Source organism: Scyliorhinus torazame, chromosome 2 (genome assembly GCF_047496885.1).
Source record: "Scyliorhinus torazame isolate Kashiwa2021f chromosome 2, sScyTor2.1, whole genome shotgun sequence".
NCBI classification, from domain to species: Eukaryota; Metazoa; Chordata; class Chondrichthyes; order Carcharhiniformes; family Scyliorhinidae; genus Scyliorhinus; species Scyliorhinus torazame.
Genome location: NC_092708.1, coordinates 108,527,391 through 108,550,318, shown reverse-complemented (window position 1 = coordinate 108,550,318; position 22,928 = coordinate 108,527,391). Strand labels below are relative to the sequence as shown.

General features: G+C 45.3%; 1 protein-coding gene across 2 annotated transcripts in view; it reads left to right on the top strand.

The window, feature by feature from the left end:
* The window catches only part of galnt13 (polypeptide N-acetylgalactosaminyltransferase 13), a 777,028-nt gene that overhangs the window by 476,341 nt on the left and 277,759 nt on the right, over positions 1-22,928 (top strand). The window lies entirely within an intron of this gene.

The following is a 22,928-nucleotide window of genomic DNA, read 5'->3' as shown; positions in this document are numbered from 1 at the left end:
CCCCCCCCCCCCCCCCGGCGCCAGGTCGGAGAATCCCGGCCTAGATTTTTACTTACAACAGCGGATTTGCTATGGATAGTTGTCTTCCACTTGGGGCCTTTTGAATTAGTCTACCACCTGCCTAATGGGTGCCTAAAATCTCTGAGCAGAAGTGCCAACATAACAGCACACTGTACAAAACACAATTCTCTTAACACCATGTCATCCTCTCTCACACTGATGAAACTTCCTGAAACAGATGCTGAACCCTGCACAAACTTGTATAATTTGTCAGCAGTTTGTCACTTTAAATGCACATTTGCATATTGTTGCTAATGTGTTTCCCAATATTCTTTTCCCTGTGTTCTCTGAATTATTTATTCAGGTTTGGAATAACTCTCCGGTAGCTTTGGTCAGTGCATCAAATAAGGTTTGCACTGTCATTCACATTTCAATTCATACTGACTAATAAATAGCATGACACAGTTCTGGGGTTAGGTATCATTCTTGGATAAAACAATACTTTGCTCCTGGAACTGCTTAGTAATTGATCAAGTAATTTCCAAACTCTGCATTTAATTTCTGTGATTGGATTAGCAAATTTATTTTAGTGCCTCTTCTTTAAATGTGATGAACGTCATTAATCCATCTAAGTCGTTCTCTACAAAACTGCTGAGCAGATCAGTTCTTCAGCATCTCGACTGTAAAGGAACAACTTCAGCATTTACAGGTTACATTGATAATTGAACTATCACCAAATGAATTTCAAATATTCTGTTGTCAGATATGTTGTTTGAATATTTATCTACTTTGTTAACATTTCCATTTTTAGTGTAACTTGTAAGTGTTGAAATAGCCTGCTACGTACCTCGAATTGCATGTGCAAATTGCTGTATTCTCAGAAGGTCCAGAGCTTTGTTTTGTGTCGGATGGAAATAGTAAAATGTCACAGAGCACTTTAGTAACTGACCACAACAACCACTTGCATTTAAACAGCATGCTTAACATTGTAAAATGTCCCACTAGCTTCACGGGAATTTTGTCAGACAAATTTGACAGTGCCACCTAAGGAAGTATGTTTCAAATAGCGGCTTAAAAGATGAGAGTGGTACAGAGGCAGACGGAGTTCCTGAGTTCAGAGCCAAAGCATTGTCAACAACGGTGGGGCAAATGAAATCATGGATGTGCAAGAGGCCAGAACTGGAGGAGCCCAGAAATCGCAAAGACTTGTAATTTTAATAATCATTATTGTCACAAGTAGGCTTACATTAACAATGCAATGAAGTTACTATGAAAAGCCCCTAGTCGTCACATTCCGGCACCTGTTCGGGTACACAGAAGGAAAGTTCAGAATATCCAATTCACCTAACAGCACGTCTTTCGGGACTTGTGGAAGGAAACCGGAGCACTCTGAGGAAACCCACGCAGACACAGGGAGAACGTTCTGTGCAGACACCACATGGACAGTGACCCAAGCCGGGAATCGAACCTGGGACCCTGGAGCTGTGAAGCAACACTGCGACCCACTGTGCTACCATGTAGAACTGGAGATTAGGAAGGACAAGTCTGTGGAAGGATTTAAATACAAGAATGAGCGTTTGAAAATAGGGGCATTGCTGGACCATGAGAAATTGTAGATCAGCAAGAATACAGGTGATAGTGAGTGAAACTTGGTACAAGTTGAGATGCAGGGAGCAGAGTTTTGGATGAATTCAGGATTACAGAGAGTCCGAGGTGGAAGGCTGACCAGGAGAGCATTTCAATAGTTTAGAGGTAAGAAAAGTATGAACAAGGATTTCAAAGTAGATAGATGGACACAGGAGCATAATCAGCTGAAGAGATGAAGGTAGAAGAGGAAGTCTTGGTGGAGCAGAGGATATGGGGCTAGACACGGTACAAGTGAGGTGCCAAGATTGCAGATGGTCTGGTTCCGCCTCAGCCAATAACCAAGGAGAGAAATGGATTGATTTTGAAGAAACTGATAATGTGATGGGGACCAAAGACAATTGCTTTGATTTTTCTGATATTTGTTTGGAGGAAGCCTCTGCATATCCAATTCTGTATGTTGCACAAGCAGAGACAATGGAGGGGTCAAGAGTATTTTTGGATGAAGTTGCCATGGAGCACAATGTAAATGAGAAATAGAAGGGGTGAGGTGTGGAAAGATCAACCTGATAAGGACTATTTTTATTTCTGGACAAATTATTCAATTATTTACCCAAGGAATTGCTACATATGGAGCTTTAAATAGAATATGCTCAATTTAACTTTTAATAGTTCAGAAAAACCCTTTGTATTCAATAACTTTAAATGAATCAGGTTATGCACAATATGGATAAGTTCACAGTATACAAAATACTACAAGTACTTTTAATGGAAAATTAATTCTAATGGCTTGATATAGAGCAACTTATTGAATCTTCTGTCTGACTGATAACATATACACCCAGGGAAAACAAAACTCTGGACTGACCACTACCCCACCACCATGCTTATCAGCAATGAAAGAGGAAACTTTGAAATCAGGGATCAATTTTCAACTGCAAATCACGCTTGAGAATTTGTGGATGGCAAGGAATATCTTGCCATCCCTTTGATGACTCGAGGACAGTATGATTGAATTTTCAAGCAAGTCTGTAGTAGTAGTGGTACAGTGCACATGTCAGTGTCAAGTGGGAAGCTGTTTATAAATAAACAAACCGTGGTGTTACGCCCCAAAATCCTTATTGTACATTTGAAGTGCAAGTATTTTAAAAAATAAATTTAGAGTCCCAATTATTTTTTCCAATTAAGGGGCAATTTAGCGTGGCCAATCCACCTAACCTGCACATCTTTGGGTTGTGGGTTTGAAACCCACGCAGACATGGGGAGAATGTGCAAACTCCACACGGACAGTGACCCAGGGCCAGGATTCTCACCCAGGTACTCAGCGCCGTAGTCCAAGTGCTAACCACTGCGCCACATGCAGCCCTGTTGAAGAACAAGTATAATAATAATAATCTTTATTATTGTCACAAGTAGGCTTACATTAACACTGCATTTAATAACTGCGAAAATCTCCTAGTCGCCACACTCCAGTGTTTTGTGGGGTACAAAGAACAATACAGCACAGGAACCCTTTAGCCCTCCAAGCCTGTACTGGTCATGATACCAACCTTGGCCAAGACGCTCAGCACTTCCTTGTGCCGTATCTCTCTATACCCATCCTATCCATGTATTTGTCAAGATGCCTTTTGAACGCTGTTAATGTATGTGCTTCCGCAACCTCCCCTGGCAACGCATTCCGGGCACTCACCACCCACTGTGTAAAAGACCTGCCTCACATATACAAAGAACAAAGAAAAATTACAGCACAGGAACATGCCCTTCGGTCCTCCAAGCCTGCGCCGATCCAGATCTTCTATCTAAAACTGTCGCCTATTTTTTTTTTCTTTAATATCTTTAAACTTTGCCCACGGACCTTAAACCTATGGCCCCTGGTGACTGACCCCCTCCACCCTGAGAAAGAGGTCTGCCCATCCACTCTATCTATTCCTCTCATAATCTTGTAGACCTCTATCAGGTCACACAACCTCCGTCGTTCTAACGAAAACAGTCCAAGTCTATTCAGCCACCGCATAGCTAACAGCCTCCAGACCAGGCAACATCCTGGTAAACCTTCACTACACTCTGTCCAAAGCCTCCACATCCTTCTGGTAGAGTGGCAACCAGAATTGTGCGCAATATTCCAAGTGCGGCCTTACCAAGGTTTCTATACAACTACAAAGAACAAAGGGAACAACAAAAAGTACAGCACAGAAACAGGCCCTTTGGCCTTCCAAGCCTGCACCGATCACGTATCCTATCTAGACCAACCGCCTGTATCCTTCTATACCCCGTTTGTTCATATGCCTATCCAGATAAGTCTTAAAGGTCGTGAACGTACCTGCCTCAACCACCTCAATTGGCAGTACATTGGTTGAGGCAAATACGTTAGCAGGGGACACGTGAAACTGTAGCATGATTTGCCAGTTTTTATACTCGATGCCCCGTCCAATGAAGGCAAGCATTCCTTATGCTTTCTTGACTACCTTGTCCACTTGTGTTGCCACTTTCAAAGATCTGTGGACCTGTACGTCCAGATCTCTCTGACTTTCTATATTGCCATTTACGGTATATTTCCCCTCTATGTTAGACCTACCAAAATGTATTACCTCACACTTGTCTGGATTAAACTCCATTTGCCATTTCTCTGCCCAAGTCTCCAACCTATCAACGTCCTGCTGTATCCTCTGACAATCCTCAACACTATCTGCCACTCCACCAACCTTGGTGTCATCTGCAAACTTACTAATCAGATCAGCTACATTTTCCTCCAAATCGTTTATGTATACTACAAACAACAGGGCCCCTGCACAGATCCCTGTGGAACATCTCCTGTCACAACCTTTCATTCAGAAAAACACCCTTCTACTGCTACCCTTTGTCTTCTGTGACCAAGCCAGTTCTGTATCCATCTCGCCACCTCACCTCTGATCCCGTGTGACTTTACCTTTTCTACCAATCTGTCATGAGGCACCTTGTCAAAGGCTTTACTGAAGTCCATGTAAACAACATCCACCGCCCTCCCCTCATCAATCATCTTTGTCACCTCCTTAAAAAACTCGATCAAGTTAGTGAGGCGCGACCTTCCCTTCTCAAAACCATGCTGTCTATCGCTGATGAGTCTGTTTGTTTCCAAATGGGTATAAATCCTGTCCCCGAGAATTCTCTCCAATAATTTGCCTACTACCGAAGGAGGAGAATTCAGAATATCCAATTCACCTAAAAAGCATGACTTTCGAGACTTGTGGGTGGAAACCAGATCATCCGAAGTGTGTGTTGCACATTCTCTGTTCACTTCTACAAAACCTGGAAGTCCAAACCAGCGGTCCTTACTGCTGGTGATCACTTCATAGAAGGACGCAATACTTTTCATTTACTGTCTCATTGCTCCTCTTGGCCACAGAAAAAAGACTGTGGCACACACTTCGGACCTTCCCACCTCCACCCTCCAGCACCTCCCACCCCACATTCCCGCAATTACATAGAACATACAGTGCAGAAGAAGGCCATTCGGCCCATCGAGTCTGCACCGACCCACTTAAGCCCTCAGTTCCATCCTATCCCCGTAACCCAATAACCCCTCCTAACCTTTTTAGTCACTAAGGGCAAATTATCATGGCCAATCCACCTAACCTGCACGCCTTTGGACTGTGATGTGGAGATGCCGGCGTTGGACTGGGGTGAGCACAGTAAGAAGTCTTACAACACCAGGTCAAAGTCCAACAGGTTTGTTTAGATGTCACTAGTTTTCGGAGCGCTGCTCCTTCCTCAGGTGAATGAAGAGGTATGTTCCAGAAACACATATATAGGCCTTTGGACTGTGGGAGGAAACCGGAGCACCCGGAGGAAACGTGCAGACTCCGCCCAGACAGTGACCCAGCGGCGAATTGAACCTGGGACCCTGGCGCTGTGAAGCCTCAGTGCTATCCACTTGTGCTACCGTGCTGCCATGCTGAAAATTAGTATCCATTCTCAGACCTGGGTCAGCACAGAAACTAGCAGGACTTGTGGAGAGAGAAACATAGTTACTGGGAGGAATTTTCTCAAAAATAGGCAGAGTGGGGAAGATCGGCGAGGAAATTGCCAGCCCCAAAGACAGCTTTCCCTGCCATGTTATTCGGCACATAGTTGAACAAATATTAGGAAGTGGGACCCACAATGTAATGCTGGCGGGGCAGGCTCTGATTAGCCCACCCCACCAGCAACTTAGATTTAAAAGATCGGGGAGCTATACAAAAAATTAAAAACATCAAACCCCCCTCAGAGAATCTCCCCCCACTGCCCCCACACACGCACACACGGAACACCCCCTGGCACTGCTCAACAGGTGCACATCGTGGGGGACCTGTCATGATTCACAGGCACGCGATTCAGCCCAAACATTTCTTAGCGTTATTTTGCATGGTTTGGTGGTGTGTTTCCCACCGTCTTTTTGGGTGAGATACAGTCTTACATTCCCCCACACTTGTCATTTTTGGGGGCTTTGGGTAGTTTGTCCCCGGTTTAGCTGAGAAATTATTTCAGCAGTGGGGAGCTGAACCCGCTGGTGGGACAGACTCCTCAGAGATCGGTATGCCATTTTGAAAGCGTGCTCTGATTTCCGCCCCCTCCCCCCCCCCCCCCCCCCGGCCAACTGAGGACGCCCCACTTTGGGGTAGCTGAGGACCCCCCCCCTTTGAGGACCCAACCTTTCTGCGACCTCTTCTTACCCTCACTTCAACCGCAACTATTCATATTCCCCCTCACCTTTACCTTTCATGGGCATGGCCCCCTCAGGTCCCGACCCTTGGCCATGCCAATATGGCACCTGGGTACGCTGCCACTGCCAAGCTGGCACTTGGAAAGTGCCCCAGGCTCCACAGATTGGGTATCCTGGCAGTGCCAGGTTGCCTGCTTGACACTACCAGGATGCCGGGGGAGTGGTCCCCGACCACCCGGCTGGCTCCAATGGCCTTCAAAACTCCCGAGTGGCCAGCATTACTGTTCTCCGCTTGTGAAGAGCAGTGCTAACCGGTGCCCGGTTGAGAGTTTGCCAGTGCGACCAGTGACTCCTGGGCACCGGGTGGATGCAGGCGTAATCCAGATTATACGAATGTGAAGCCCGATTTGGACCTCTCCTGGGACTCGCCCTTTGCATCTGGCTCCACGCTGGGTGCAATGTGGTGACTGATTTGGGCCCCATGTTTTGGGACTCCTGCAGAATTTCCCGGTGCTGCGTCATTTTGCATGGATTTGGTGGTGTGTTTCCCACCGGCTTTTTGGGTGGGATATAGCCCTACATTCCCCACACTTAGTCATTTTTTGGGGGGCCTTGGGGAGTTTGTCCCCGGTTTAGCTGAGAAATTGTTTCAGCAGTGGGGAGCTGAACTCGCTGGTGTGACACCCCCCGAAAATGGTAGAGTCAAGTCCCCCCATTGTTGCAGGTTGCTGAGTTTTCAAGTGAATTCTCCACAGATGCTCCCAAACCAGTGAAGCATTTCCAGAATTTCTGTTTCTATATCTGATTCCCAGCATCCACAGTACTTTGAGTTTATATTATGGACCAAATAAGGTCTCAAGGCTTCCTGTCAAAATGTGTTTAGCATTAAAAATTCAGTTCTTCATTTAACATTTTATATTTTGTGACATGGAGGAGGTGAAAATTTAGTTTTAATTCATTCTAGGGTTCAAAATCTGCAGGGAAAAATGAAAGTCATAGCATTAGCGGTTCCGCACATTAGAAATTAATGTCCAAATTGCATGTAAACATTCAGATAGTTGAAATTGTACCTATGAGGAAATATGAACTTAGGAACAGGAGTAAATCATTCAGCCCCTCAAGTCTGTCTTGCCATTTCTGACGGATCCTGACGGAGTCCCTGGTCTTGCACTCAGATCCTGTGCGGACAAACTGGCGGATGTGCATGGGGGCATCTTCAACCTCTCCCTATTCCTTTTCGAGGCTCCCATCTGCTTCAAGAGGACTACCATCCTACCAGCGCCAAAGAAGAAACCGACAACGTGCCTTAATGACTACTGTCCGGTGGCCTTGACATCTATCATTATGAAGTGGTTGGACATGAGACACACCAACTCCATACTCCCAGCATGCCTTGTTCGACTGCAATTCACATACCGCCAGAAATGGTCCACATCAGATGGATCTCCCTGGCCCTACACTAATTTCTGGAGTTACACTCATCCCTGGAACATTTCGCCAACAAGGACTCCTACGTCGGACTCCTATTCACTGACTACAGCTCTGCCTTCAACACCACTTTCCCAGCCAAGATCCCATCAAAACTCCAAAACCTAGGGCTTGGCTCTTCCCTCTGCAATTGTGCAGCACGGTAGCCTCGTGGTTAGCACAGTTGCTTCACAGCGCCAGGGTCCCAGGTTCGATTCCCGGGCTGGGTCACTGTCTGTGCGGAGTCTGCACATTCTCCCCGTGTCTGCGTGGGTTTCCTCTGGGTGCTCCAGTTTCCTCCCACAGTCCAAAGTTGTGCGGGTTAGGTGGATTGGCCATGCTAAATTGTGTCCAAAAAATGTTAACTGCTAAGTGGGGGTTACGGGGATAGGGTAGATGCGTGGGCTTTGTGGGGTGCTCTTTGTAAGGGCCAGTGCAGACTCGATGGGCCGAAATAGGTGGATTGGCCATGATAAATTGCCCTTAGTGTCCAGAATTGCCCTGAGTGTTGGGTGGGGTTACTGGGTAATGGGGATAGGGTGGAGGTGTTGACCTTGGGTAGGGTGCTCTTTCCAAGAGCCGGCGCAGACTCGATGGGCTGAATGGCCTCCTTCTGCACTGTAAATTCTATGATAAAACCTCTTTCTGCACTGTAAATTTTCTGAATTTGAACTGGATCCTCGACGACCTGACACATAGACCACAACCAGTAAGGATAAACAACAACACCTCCTTGACAATAGTCCTCAATACCAGGGACTCGCAAGGTTGCATGCTCAGCCCCCTACTATACTCCCTAAACACACTTGACTGTGTGGCAGAATTTGGCTCCAATTCCATCTACACGTTTGCTGATGACACAAACGTAGTGGGTCGGATCTCGAAGAATGATGAGTCAGAGTACAGGAAGGAGATAGTGAATCTAGTGGTGTTGTGTAATGACAAGAATCTCTCCCTCAATGTTAGGAAAACTAAAAAGCTGGTCATTGACTTCAGCATGCAAAATAACGTACACAGCCTGTCTGCAAGAATGGTACCGAGGAGGAGATGGTTGACAGCTTCAAATTTCTAGGTGTGCACATCACCAACAATCTGTCCTGGTCCACCCACGTCGACGGTACAACCAAACTAAGGAAATTTGGCATGTCCACATTGACTCCTACCAATTTTTACAGGTGCACCATAGGAAAGCATCCTATCTGGCTGCATCAAAGCCTAGTATGGCAACTGCTCAGCCGAAGACCGTAAGAAACTACAGAGAGTCATGAACACAGCCCAGTCCATCACATTGTTGTATCTGTAAAACCTCAGATATGTCCGACCAGTTCACTGACTCAATGGTTTTAGCTCGGTGTCTTTAATAACGCGGAGAACAAACCACAAACTGCAGAGTATGGTGACCTCAGCCCAGCGCATCACACAAGCTTGCCACCCCCACATTGATTCTGTATACACCACCCGCTGCCTCAGAAAGGCAGACAGCATTATCAGAGGTCCCTCCCACCCAGGCATTGCCTTCTTCCAGACCCTTCCATCAGGTAGAAGGTACAGAAGTCTGAAGACCCGCACATCCAGACATAGGAACAGCTTCTTCCCTGCACCTACAAGACTCCTCAATGACTCCACCTCGGACTGATCTCTTCCCTGTAAGAACACTATTCACGATCCCCTATGCTGCTCTTGCCCATGTATTTGCTTTGTTTGGCCCCTTGGTCCGCACTGAACATAGAACATACAGTGCAGAAGGAGGCCATTCGGCCCATCGAATTTGCACCGACCCACTTAAGCCCTCACTTCCACCCTATCCCCATAACCCAATAACCCCTCCTAACCTTTTTGGTCACTAAGGGCAATTTTTCATGGCCAATCCCCCTAGCCTGCACATCTTTGGACTGTGGGAGGAAACCGGAGCACCCGGAGGAAACCCACATACTTTTGGTCCCAAATTTCTGACCAACTGGAATCTTTGTTGGGGAAATGCTCTTAATTTGATACTTTTTACATCTTTTGGCATTGTTCCCTAAGTGCCCATTAAACAGTGGACAACTCAAGATGCAGTTAACTCACCTCATTCTCTGGCTTTGGGAAAGTGACCAGATAATAATAGGGTTAATACGTTTGCTGTTGCTCAAATAATTAATTCAGAAATATGTGCACTTTTTAAAAAGTCAACGTCTGAATATTCTAAATCAAATAAATTATGGACGTCAGCTAGTTCCACTAAATACTTTGATGTATGCTAAATAGATATTTCATCACTTCATCTCTAGTTTTAAATTTGCCTGAAAGCTTATTCTGTACATAGTGGATTTATCTCTGAAACTTTCTGCCATTATACCACTTTCTCAAATAAGTTTCGTACTTCATTTTTGTTTAATGCCATAGTGAAATCCACAATATTTATGTGATGTTTTAGCCGCTTTGTTTCTCTTCAAATAAACAGCAGTTTAACTTTATTTCTTCACATCCTTCATTTCAACAAGAATTAAGTGATGCTAATTAGTTCTGTGACACATAATAATACACCCACAAGCGCAATTAGAATAAATTCATTTTTGGGTGCAATCTTTAAATTTCAATATTCAGTATAACCCCAAGTGTGGAGAACAATGTATCATTCTAAGTGAAATAATAATTTCAATACTATTCGATTAGATTAACAAAGTTAATTAAAATTTCAAATTACAGTGAAAAAGCACAAAACCACAATAATTAAAGAACATAGACAAAACATTCAAAATAAAATGTACTATATTCCAAATTTAATGCAATTTAATATTGGTGCCAAATGAGGCTTTATTGAGGAAAAAAAATCTCAATAACTATATTTAATAATTACATTGGAAATCCCTAGTGTAAGGGCAGCACGGTAGCATAGTCATTAGCACAATTGCTTCACAGCTCCAGGGTCCCAGGTCCCAGGTTCGATTCCCGGCTTGGGTTACTGTCTGTGCGGAGTCTGCACGTTTTCCCCGGGTGTGCGTGGGTTTCCTCCGGGTGCTCCGGTTTCCTCCCATAGTCCAAAGATGTGCAGGTTAGGTGGATTGGCCATGCTAAATTGCCCTGAGTGTCGAAAATTGCCCTTAGTATTGGGTGGGGTTACTGGGTGATGGGGTGGAGGTGTGGGCTTCCAAGAGCCGATGGGCCGAATGGCCTCGTTCTGCACTGTAAATTCTATGATTCTATGTAAGGGTTTTTCCGGTTTATTCTCTCATTTCCCCTTTTTTTTATTTTGCTATTATTATTTTTGATCCATGGATGATGAATGGAATATATCTTTAAGGAAAGTACCAGAGTTCGGAAGTTACAGGAGAGAAGTTATACTGGTTTAAACAAAAGCTGCAGGCGTGTTGGCACCAGAGAGAGAGATGGGGTGGGACTCGGTTTGATTGATGGCCGTATTAGGCTCGGTAACAGTGGTGATTGAATCCTATCCCAGTGGAATGCTTTTTAAGAGTTCCAAGAAATTTCACTTTTGATTCTGGCAGCACGGAGTCAAGAACCGGCTATCTCTCGCTCTAGAAAGGCTGCTGTGAGTGCTATCGCTCTTTTTAGAAATGCTGCTGTGGGTGCAGTACTTCTGAACTGACAGAAGAGCCATTACAGGCTGTGCAAACGAAGACCAGAACGTGCTATCTCTTTCCAGAAAAGCTGTGAGTACTGCATTTCTAAATTACAGAGAACCTGAATGAATGAATGTACTAAGAAGACCATTACAGGCTGAAAACAGAGACTTTAACCTCCAAGTTTGTTGTGAATGAAGCTGTGCTAAAAACCATAATCTGAAACAAACTCTTTTTCCTTTTCCTTATGATTTTTTATCCCTTTCTTCCCCTCTGTGTTTGCCTGCCTATGTGTGTTTGTGTACAGAGTTGGGGGGGGGGGCAAGTTAAAGTGGGGTATTGGGAATTAGATAATAGTTGATAGTATTTGCTGCATATTTCATTATAATTATTGTTACAAATAAACAGTAATTGTGTTTAAATTTACAAACTTTCTGGCTGTAATTATTAGGCAACCAAGGGCCCAAGACTTTGGATCTTTTTCTCAGAATTATTGATTAATTCACCTGTGTTGTGACTCCGGGAAAAGTGAGGCTGGAATTGACCGCGTACTAGCCAAGCTTGTCGTAACACTAGATTAAAATGACATGAGCTTATAGTTTAATAATTTACTTTATAATACATGGAATGAAATCTTACAGTTACCACCATGGTTTTGATAGTGGGGAGTCTCGTAAAATGCAGCACTTGACCTGTTCATTGCCTAGTTACCCAACGACATGTCTCCCACTTTCCAGGGGTGGGGGGCATTGGGAGGCCTGCCTACTGTCCCTTGGGCCTATTGAGACCGTTAAGCGGCCAATTAATGGTCATTTGAGCTCCTCATCCCACCTCCGCCACTCTTCTACCTATGCAAGGGAGAGGCCCACACCAAGCGTATAGCCCGGCAATTTATAGCTGTGTATAGGCAGGTGTTGGCAAGGGACGAGTGTATCCACTTTGAGGGAACCCACTATGGTCATAGTACACACTGCCCCAACTGCTCTTAATCCTCCTCCTACTCCTAAATCTCCCAAACCTGCCCCCCCCCCCCCCCAACCGCATTGAGGCCTGCCACCCGATACTCCAGACTTACTTGCAATCCAGCCTCCACTAGTCTAGTTGCTCTTCAGAGACTGCCTGTCATGCTAGAAGTGCCCATTGCTGCCACCTGAAGCACTGGAAATACAGAGCTTCTGGTCATCTAATTCCACCTGTCTAAGTTTGGACTTCCTCCCCAGATGAAGCCCTGAGCCACTTAACACCTCATTGAATGTTAAGTGGCTGCAGAGCAGTCAGTATTGGTGGTTTGGGTTCCTCGCTGACTCTTCAGTTGATGGGGCAGGAAATGCCACCATCCAGAAAATGCCCATTGAATATTTCAATATTCAATTGCATGTTACTTTTCTGCTTGATCCTCATAAAAGTAAACAATACACTATCATTTTCATATTTGAGATATAAAGAAGTATTATTAGTAAAGGATAACTATGACCAACATTATGTTTGATATTTATTTTATTTATCTCTTTTTTGGGGGAGTTGTTGTTAAAAATGTGTCAGTTTTATAGCTAGTTTAAAGTAGTTATATTATTTCTGTGTGCAACCTGCATGGCCAGACCAGACGTTATGTGGACCAAGATGCTGTCACCAATAGCTAGGCTTTTATGATGCTTTTAATTACATTTGAAGAAATATGCAAGACTGGTAGTAATCAAAAATTCTTGCTGTATTCAGAAAATATGAGAACACTTTCTGCTTGATCCTCAGAAAAGTAAATAATGTGAACCTGGTAGAAATAATTAATATTGATCTTATATGTACAGCTTTTGTCATTTTCTACTGTACTGAACTTTCAAAATACCATTTGCAGCAGCCTTTATCTAAAATGAGTGTTTTTGCACATTGCATGTGCTGAAAATGAGGGAAAGGCTTGAAACCATCTAAGATGTCTGCCGTAGTACTTTAAAAGGCATTTTGATTGATCATTCTGCAGTGCAAGGCTTCCTGAAGCTGGATATTAGTATAACATTGTTTTATTAGCTTCTTAGTTTCATTTTCACTATACAGCTGGTTTAACTCTGTTGAGTTTAGTCTCAGCAGAGCCGTGTGACCAAAACTAGGAATATTAAGCTGATAATTAATAGACAACCGTATGATGTTGTAAAGTGTTAGGAAATAGAGTTAATTTAAATAATTGAGATTTGTATTTGTGAGTCTTAGGATATGATATAAATGTATGTTTACGTTTAATTTATGTTTCTCTATTTGTGTGCTAAGAAAGACTTAAAACTTAGCTTCCTGCGTGTCTCTAGGTTTTAGTTTCACTTTAAACTTTGCCTGCATTAGTTTAGCAAGGTTTTTTTTATTTGCTCATGGGATGTGGGCATCGTTGGCTGGACCAGAATTTATTGCCCATCCCTGAGGGCAATGCTGGTGGGTCTGGAGTCACATGTAGGCCAACGAGGTAAGGTTGACAGATTTCCTTCCCTAAAGGACATAATGAACCAGAACGGTTTTCATGGCAATCGACAATGGTCATCATTCGACTTGTAATTAGACTTGTAAAAAAACTGCAGAATCAAAAAAATACCTAAACTGCTGCATAGCCACAAGAGGGTCACACTGAAAAGCAGAAGGCGTTGTTTTCAGTCTGGAACTGGGTTATCCGAAGCAGGATGCTTTTCACAGAAACTGCCAGCATGGGCAGGACAATAAAGGGCTCCAAAAAACAAGTCCCAGAAGCTGAAGAACAGCCTGAAATCAGGATCTGAAAGTTCCCAGAAGTTAAAGGAATAAAGAGCGGAATTCTAGAAAAGGGTTCTGTTCATTGAAGTCAGAAGCAGAGAGAGAGACTCTCAGTTAAAGACGGTTGAAGGAGAAATTTGTTGTCGAGAAGCCAGGCATCTGTAGTAATCCTAAATTTGGTGACACCTTAATAGAGCCTGTGAAGCAAAGGTGTTCTGTTGGCGTGGCTGGGTACCTGAGAGATTGTGTGGAAGCCTGAATGCACGTGGCAATCCAGAGCAGAGGAATGCTGAAATGGGAGGTGGAAGCCCTGGATGTGGATCCCTGGTAAAGGCATCTGATCGAAACCCTTGTGTGGGAAAGTGCGTACTTCAAGATCGGAGTTTGGAGACCCGTACAGAAGTCAGAGTTCCAATGAGACCAGCTAGCTCACAGCTTGGCAAACGTCGAGGAAGAATTGATGAAAAATCCTTTGAAGTTATATTGAGTGGCATCTGTCACTTGGTTTCAGAGTGTGGTGTGTCTGACCATCTTTCACCTATTGGTTTACATGGACCATGTACCACTGAGAACATTACAGTATGAGATAAATTGTAACTTGTGTTATCCTTCTACATTTGTATATATCTGCAAAGGTATAATATAGTGGGGTGAAGGGGTAGTGTATTGTAGTATCTTTTCTTGTTCTTTTAAGTTATTTGGCAGTCTGGTGACTCTGATCATCCAAGTCTTGAAACAAAAATTAGAAATTAGAATATATCAAGCTAGGGTTCTGCGCTGGATATAGCTGCCCAGTGGTATCATCAGCTGGGATCGTAACAAAAGTAAATAGAGTGTCATTAACTAGCTAATGTTCCACTTTGGGAGAGCATTTTGGCTTTTCTCTGCTTCAGCCATTTATTTTAACTCAGCGTTATTTATCTCTAATCCCTATTTTGTCCCTGTCTGAGACTTTCTTCTGGGATCTCTTTCTGTTTGGGACCTTCTTCTTGGTTTTGGACTTTCTCTCTGTCTCCCTCCCCATGTCCTGCTCCTGGGACATTTTCTTTCGAATGATCACCTGATCTGCAGTTTTGCGCTCTTTCACTTCTTTGCTTCCTTTCTTCCTGAGCATATGCACAGTGCCAGTTCCTAAAGAATGTGAAATCAACCAGCAGCACATGTGCAGCCTGGTTAGTGCATCCACAGAAATCCCAAGGCCCGCCAAGAACTGTTGTTTCCGAATTGTGACTTTGATTTTAAATTAAGGTAAGTATCAGAGTTTAGAAACATAAAAAAAGGAGCAGAAGGAGGCCATTTGGCCATACGAACCTGCTCCACCATTCATGGCTGATCATCCAGCTCAATAGCCAGATCTCGCCTTCCCTCCATATTCTTTGATCACCTTCGCCTCAAGTGCTATATCTTACTGCTTCTTGAAAACATGTTTTGGCCTCAACTACTTTATGTGGTAACAAATTCTACAGGCTCACCACTCTCTGGGTAAAGAAACCTCTCCTCATCTCTGCCCTAAATGGTCTACTCCCTATCCTCAGACTGTGACCCCTGGTCTGGGCACCCTCACCATTGGGAACATCTGTCTTTCATCTAATCTGTCTAGTTCCATTAACATTTTATAGGTTTCTATGAGATCCTCCCCTCATTCTTCTGACCTCCAGCAAATACAATCTTAACTGACTCAATCTCTCCTCATATGTCCATCCTGCCTTCCGAGGAATCAGTTTGGTGAACCTTTGCTGCACTCCCTCTATAGCAAGAACATCCTTCCTCCGGTGAGGAGACCAAAACTGATCACAATACTCCAGGTGTGACCTCACCAATGCCCTGTATAATTGCAGCAAGACATCCCTACTCCTGTACTCGAATCCTATCCCAATTGAGGCACAATGATTGTTACAATCCCGACTCTCTACTGCCTGTTAACTAACCAATTTTCTATCCATGCTCATATGTTAAACCTTACACAATGAACTCCTACTTTGTATAGTAACCTTTGATGTGAAATCCAAGTATACCACATCTACAGGTTACCCTTTACCCATGTTGTTTGTTACTTCCTCAAATTATTCTAATAAAATAATCAAATATGAATTCCCTTTCGCAATACCAAATTGACTGTGCTTGATTGCATTATGGTTTTCTGAATGCCTTTCTTTAACTCCTTAATATAGATTCTGAGAGTTTCCCTATGACAGATGTTAGGTTAACTGGCCTGGAGTTCCCTGCTCTCTGTCACCATGCTTTCTTGAGTAGAGGAGTTACATTCACTATTCTCCAACCTGATGGGATTGTTCCAGAATCTAGGCGATTTTGGAAAACTACAATCAATGTATCGACTATCTCAGTAATTACTTTTTTTTAAGACCCATGATGAGGTCCAACAGGCCCTGGTGACTTGTCAATTGTAATAACCCGCACAAGACCCACGAGGGTGACCCAATTGATCTTTACGTGTGGTTTATGGAATACGAGCTTCCTCGCAGAGGGGCTGGGGCCTAACAGCTGGAGCTCGTTGAACCGAGCAGTTAAAAGCTGGCCACATGGGTGGCACATGGCGCAGTGGTTAGCACTGGGACTGCAGAGCTGAGGACCCGGGTTCGAATCCCCGCCCTGGGTCACTGTCCGTGTGGAGTTTGCACATTCTCCCCGTGACTGCGTGGGTTTCACCCCCACAACGCAAAGATGTGCAGGTTAGGTTGATTGGCCATGCTAAATTGCCCCTTAATTGGAAAAGAAAATAATTGAGTACTCTACATTTTTTTAAAAAGCTGGCAACTGGCACTTCGGATAGTCCTGGCTGGGACTAAAGGACTGCCCACCGCAAATCCTTATCTACCCTGTAGCTCCAGATTCAAAGACCTTTGATGAGCTGTTGCACTTGTGGCGGGTCATTATGGCCCCAAATCATCGGTGATAGTGCAAATTTACAGGTTCAACACCAGTCGAGTCGGTCATGGAATTCTTGATGCATCTATGCAAGCTGGCCGAGCATTCAGACTATGGACCATCCATTCCGGAGATGCTGATGGACCGCCCCATGTGTGGCATAAAAAACATAGCGACCCAACGTAAGATGTTGGCAGAACTTTGTTTAGACATGAAAAAAGCCATAGAGCTATCCCTCTCGTGTGAAAACACAGAGAAGGGAGTTCAGGAACTCCAGCTCCCACTAGATATGGAAATGAATAGCATTGGATGCCCCCGTTCCTGCGAGCAAAGTAGAGCCTGCGGGCCGCAGCCACCGCCTGAGCAGCATCGGGACCAGACCCATTGGCCAAGTGCCTCTCGAACCTGGTGAGACATCTCCCCTGAGCTCCAGGAGGATGACTCACAACGGTGCTGCACCTGTGCTCAAAGCAAAACCGTGGGGACCAGGAATGCCAGAACCATCATCGAGTGCATCACCCTGGTCGGGGGACAAGCTTACACAGAGTCAGGGTTTTACACCTAACAGAACCTGAGGAGGACGGGTGCATGCAGCTAAACTGTATTGCCACACCAAGATCAACCCCCATCAAAATCACCCGCTAGAGATGGAAATTGACACAGGAGCTGCTGTTTCGGTCATAGGAAGCAAAGATACCGGAAAGTCTGTACAGGTATCCAACGCCTGGACCTCAGGACCCTAAGGCACGATTGGCGATATATACCGGAGAACTGTAGCCATCGCTGGCACAATGATGACTCCGGTTGTCTGCGGGCAGCAATCCGTTTGTTTGTCACTGATCGTGGTACGAGGGCTCGGATCCAGTCTGTTGGGCCACAACTGGCTGCAGAGGTTCCACTTGGATTGGCAGCAGGTTTTCAAAATGGGTGCAGGAGGGCTGTACGAGGTCCAGGTCAGATACCAGGAAGTTTTCCAGAATTATTGGGGAAAATAAAAGGAGCCGCGGCCAAAATCTACATGGACCCAGAAGCCCAACCAAAGTGTTTCAGGGCCCGCTCAGTTCCCTTTGCCCTGTTTTCGAAAGTGGATGACAAGCTCAGCTGGCTGGAAAGCCTGGGGATTATTCACCCTGTGCAACTTGCGGAGTGGGCAGCACCTGTAGTCCTGCCGCTGAAGCCGAATAAAACCATCTGTCTGTTTGGCAATTTAAAATTGACAGCGATCAAGGCATTCTAGTTGGATGGGTACCCGATGCCACACGTGGAGAAACTTTATGTGAAGTTGACTAGGGTTCACTCCTTCCCCAAATTAGACATGAGGCACGCATACCTCCAGTTGGAGTTGAATGCCATGTCCAGGTGATATGTGACCATCAATGGTCACATATCACCTGGGGCGATGGATAGTTACAAGGTAGCGAGGAAGGATCTAAAGAGAGAGCTAAGACGAGCAAGGAGGGGACATGAGAAGTATTTGGCAGGAAGGATCAAGGAAAACCCAAAAGCTTTCTATAGGTATGTCAGGAATAAGCGAATGACTAGGGAAAGAGTAGGACCAGTCAAGGACAGGGATGGGAAATTGTGTGTGGAGTCTGAAGAGATAGGCGAGATACTAAATGAATATTTTTCGTCAGTATTCACTCAGGAAAAAGATAATGTTGTGGAGGAGAATGCTGAGCCCCAGGCTAATAGAATAGATGGCATTGAGGTACGTAGGGAAGAGGTGTTGGCAATTCTGGACAGGCTGAAAATAGATAAGTCCCCGGGACCTGATGGGATTTATCCTAGGATTCTCTGGGAGGCCAGGGAAGAGATTGCTGGACCTATGGCTTTGATTTTTATGTCATCATTGGTACAGGAATAGCGCCAGAGGACTGGAGGACAGCAAATGTGGTCCCTTTGTTCAAAAAGGGGAGCAGAGACAACCCCGGCAACTATAGACCGGTGAGCCTCACGTCTGTAGTAGGTAAAGTCTTGGAGGGGATTATAAGAGACAAGATTTATAATCATCTAGATAGGAATAATATGATCAGGGATAGTCAGCATGGCTTTGTGAAGGGTAGGTCATGCCTCACAAACCTTATTGAGTTCTTTGAGAAGGTGACTGAACAGGTAGATGAGGGTAGAGCAGTTGATGTGGTGTATATAGATTTCAGCAAAGCGTTTGATAAGGTTCCCTACGGTAGGCTATTGCAGAAAATACGGAGGCTGGGGATTGAGGGTGATTTAGAGATGTGGATCAGAAATTGGCTAGCTGAAAGAAGACAGAGGGTGGTGGTTGATGGGAAATGTTCAGAATGGAGTACAGTCACAAGTGGAGTACCACAAGGATCTGTTCTGGGGCCGTTGCTGTTTGTCATTTTTATCAATGACCTAGAGGAAGGCGCAGAAGGGTGGGTGAGTAAATTTGCAGACAATACTAAAGTCGGTGGTGTTGTCGATAGAGTGGAAGGATGTAGCAGGTTACAGAGGGATATAGATAAGCTGCAGAGCTGGGTTGAGAGGTGGCAAATGGAGTTTAATGTAGAGAAGTGTGAGGTGATTCACTTTGGAAGGAATAACAGGAATGCGGAATATTTGGCTAATGGTAAAGTTCTTGAAAGTGTGGATGAGTAGAGGGATCGAGGTGTCCATGGACATAGATCCCTTAAAGTTGCCACCCAGGTTGATAGGGTTGTGAAGAAGGCCTATGGAGTGTTGGCCTTTATTGGTAGAGGGATTGACTTCCGGAGTCGGGAGGTCATGTTGCAGCTGTACAGAACTCTGGTACGGCCGCATTTGGAGTATTGCGTACAGTTCTGGTCACCGCATTATAGGATGGACGTGGAGGCTTTGGAGCGGGTGCAGAGGAGATTTACCAGGATGTTGCCTGGTATGGAGGGAAAATCTTATGAGGAAAGGCTGAAGGACTTGAGGTTGTTTTCGTTGGAGAGAAGAAGGTTAAGAGGAGACTTAATAGAGGCATATAAAATGATCAGGGGGTTGGATAGGGTGGACAGTGAGAGCCTTCTCCCGCGGATGGAAATGGCTGGCACGAGGGGACATAACTTTAAACTGAGGGGTAATAGATATAGGACAGAGGTCAGAGGTAGGTTCTTTACGCAAAGAGTAGTGAGGCCGTGGAATGCCCTACCTGCTACAGTAGTGAACTCGCCAACATTGAGGGCATTTAAAAGTTTATTGGATAAACATATGGATGATAATGGCATAGTGTAGGTTAGATGGCTTTTGTTTCGGTGCAACATCGTGGGCCGAAGGGCCTGTACTGCGCTGTATTGTTCTACGTTCTATGTTCTAAAATGCTCACAGGGGATTGTATGAATACACCAGCCTTCCATTCGGGTTATAGTCCGCTTGTGTGACCTTCCAGTGAGTTATGGAAAGCATCCTCCAAAGGTTCCCAAGAGTGGTAGTTTACTTAGACGGCGTCCTGATTATGGGAGCCACAGAGAAGGAACACCTGAATAATTAGAGGAAGTTCTCTGCAGTTTGTCCAAGGCAGGCATCAGCCTAAAAAGGGGCAAGTATTTATTTCAGGTGAAAGAAGTCACAAACCTCGGGTACCAGTCAACAAGGACAGTTTACACCGAATAGAGGGAAAGGTCCAAGCTATCAAGCCCCCACCCCTGAGAATACAACCGAACTACGGTCATTCCTCAGACTCGTAAACTATTACAGCAAATTCATTCTGAATTTGGCAATCATATTGGCACTGTTACAAGCGTTCCTCAAAAACCATCAAGAATGGGCATGGAAGGCGCCCACAAGAAGAGGCATTTGCCAAGGTAAAGCAACAGCTGCCGTCCTCCAGGCTGTTACTGCATTACAACCATTCCAGACCACTCCTGAGCACGTGTGATGCCTCTCCATAAGGCCTCAGGCGGTGTTGTCCCACCAGATGGACAATGGGATGGAGTGGCTATGCATCGAGGACTTTGGCCGATGCAAAGCGTAGTGCACTCAGATTGCAAAGGAAGGGCTGGCCATAAGCTTTGCGGTCAAAAGGTTCCACCAGTATTTTTATGGGCGTCACTTTGCAATCATAAGACCACAAACCTTTGCTCGACCTGTTCAAGGAAGACAAAGCAATTGTATTGATACTGTTGGGCAGGATACAGTGATGGGCACAGTGAGGGGCAGCACTGTAGGATAGGGGTTAGCACAGTTGCTTCACAGCTCCAGGGTCCCAGATTCCATTCCCGGGAGGTTGGTGCAGCAATGAACCGCATGTCAAGAGCACCGAAAGCTCCCGCCTGCAGTGTCTTTTCATCCCTTGGAGTGGCCAGGCCGGCCCTGGGTGCGGTTACACGCTGACTTTCCCAGACCTTTCTTGCATCAATGTTGTTGCTACTCGTTGTCGCCCACTTAACACAGTTGGACGTTTACCAGACGGCATCCACCACTACATGTACTCCCATTGAGAAGCTACGTCAATTGTCTTGTGACAATGGCATCACGAAGATGCTTGTTACTGATAACAATACTCCCTTTTACTAGCGAGGAATTCTTGCACTTCATGCTGACGAATGGACCCCCACGTACCACCTATCTTTAAACGGCTTGGTTGAGCTGGCATACAGACCTTTAAGCGGGGCATAAAGAAAGAAGTCACAGGGTCCATGAAGACAAAATTGGTGCAGTTCCTGTTTATCTATCAGACCATACCGCATATAACGACCAGAATAGCACCAGCAGAATTATGATGTGCTGAACACTAAGGACCCGCCTTAGCCTGAAGTTTCTGAATATTGGTGGGAAGGTGGAGAGAAAACAGGATCTCCAGGAAAAAGTACCATATGCAATGGAGCAGGGCAGTGGGGTCAAGCCAGGGGACATGATGTACACCAGAAATTCAGAGGCAGTGCCCAGTTGGTACCGGAATCCTAGTAGAGAAGACCGAACCAGTCTCTTGTGCAGTAAACACCAAGTAGTGGATGGTATGAAAACACGTGGACCACTTTAAAGGTAGGGAGCCGGCACCAGGATCAGTCCCATCACATGAAATAGCTCTTCTTCCCTTCTGCCCATCATCAAGGAGCCAAGGAGCAAAACTTCCCAAGGGCTTGGACGGAAAGATGCGCGAGATGGAAGGTTCAGGGTCAGATTTGGAGCCAGAAGCATCCACAGTCCCAGATGATAGTTTGGTCAGGAGAGACCTCTGACAGCATCCGCCCGATGACAAGTGTGGAAGCAATGCCTCCTGACACGTTACACACCCCCCGACCCCGCAACCGCTGGAAACACAGCCGCAGGCAAGGCAATGTAGGAGATTTTGTCCACCCTCAATATCAGAGTGACTTGCAGAATTCGGGGGGGGGGGGGGGGGGGTAATAACCCTCTTGAGACCTACGGGGAGGCCCAATTGATCTCCCCATGGGACTCATGGAATACGGCCCCCGTGCTGAGGGGCCGAGGCCTAACATCTGGGGCTCTCTAACCGGGCAGTTAAAAGCCAGCCAGGATAGGAACCGGCACTTTGCTGGTACCGGCTGGGACTGATGTACCGCACACTGCGTTGCGGCCTTATGTTTCTTTAACAGAATAAACCTGTGTGTATAAATCTTCCAAGTGAATATTGTGTCAGCCTTTAGTTCTAATCGTTTTCTCAGTACCCTTTCGTGATTGTAATTTTTTAAAGTTACTGCCCGCCTTTCACCTTTTGATTTATAAGCATTCAGTTGCTGTCATTTCTGTCTCCAAACGTGAGGAAAGATTCAAATTATCCGTAGCACAGTGGTTAGCACTGTCCCAGGGTCGATTCCCGGCTTGGGTCATTGTCTGTGCAGACTCTGCATGTTCTCCCCGTGTCTTCGTGGGTTTCCTCCGGGTGCTTCGGTTTCCTTCCACAAGTCCCAAAAGATGTGCTGTTAGGTAATTTGGACATTCTGAATTCACTCTCCATTTACCCGTACAGGTGCTAGAATATGGCTACTAGGGGCTTTTCACAGTAACTTCATTGCAGTGTTAATATAAGCCGACTTGCGACAATAAAGATTATTATTATTATGAAGAGAAGTTGGATA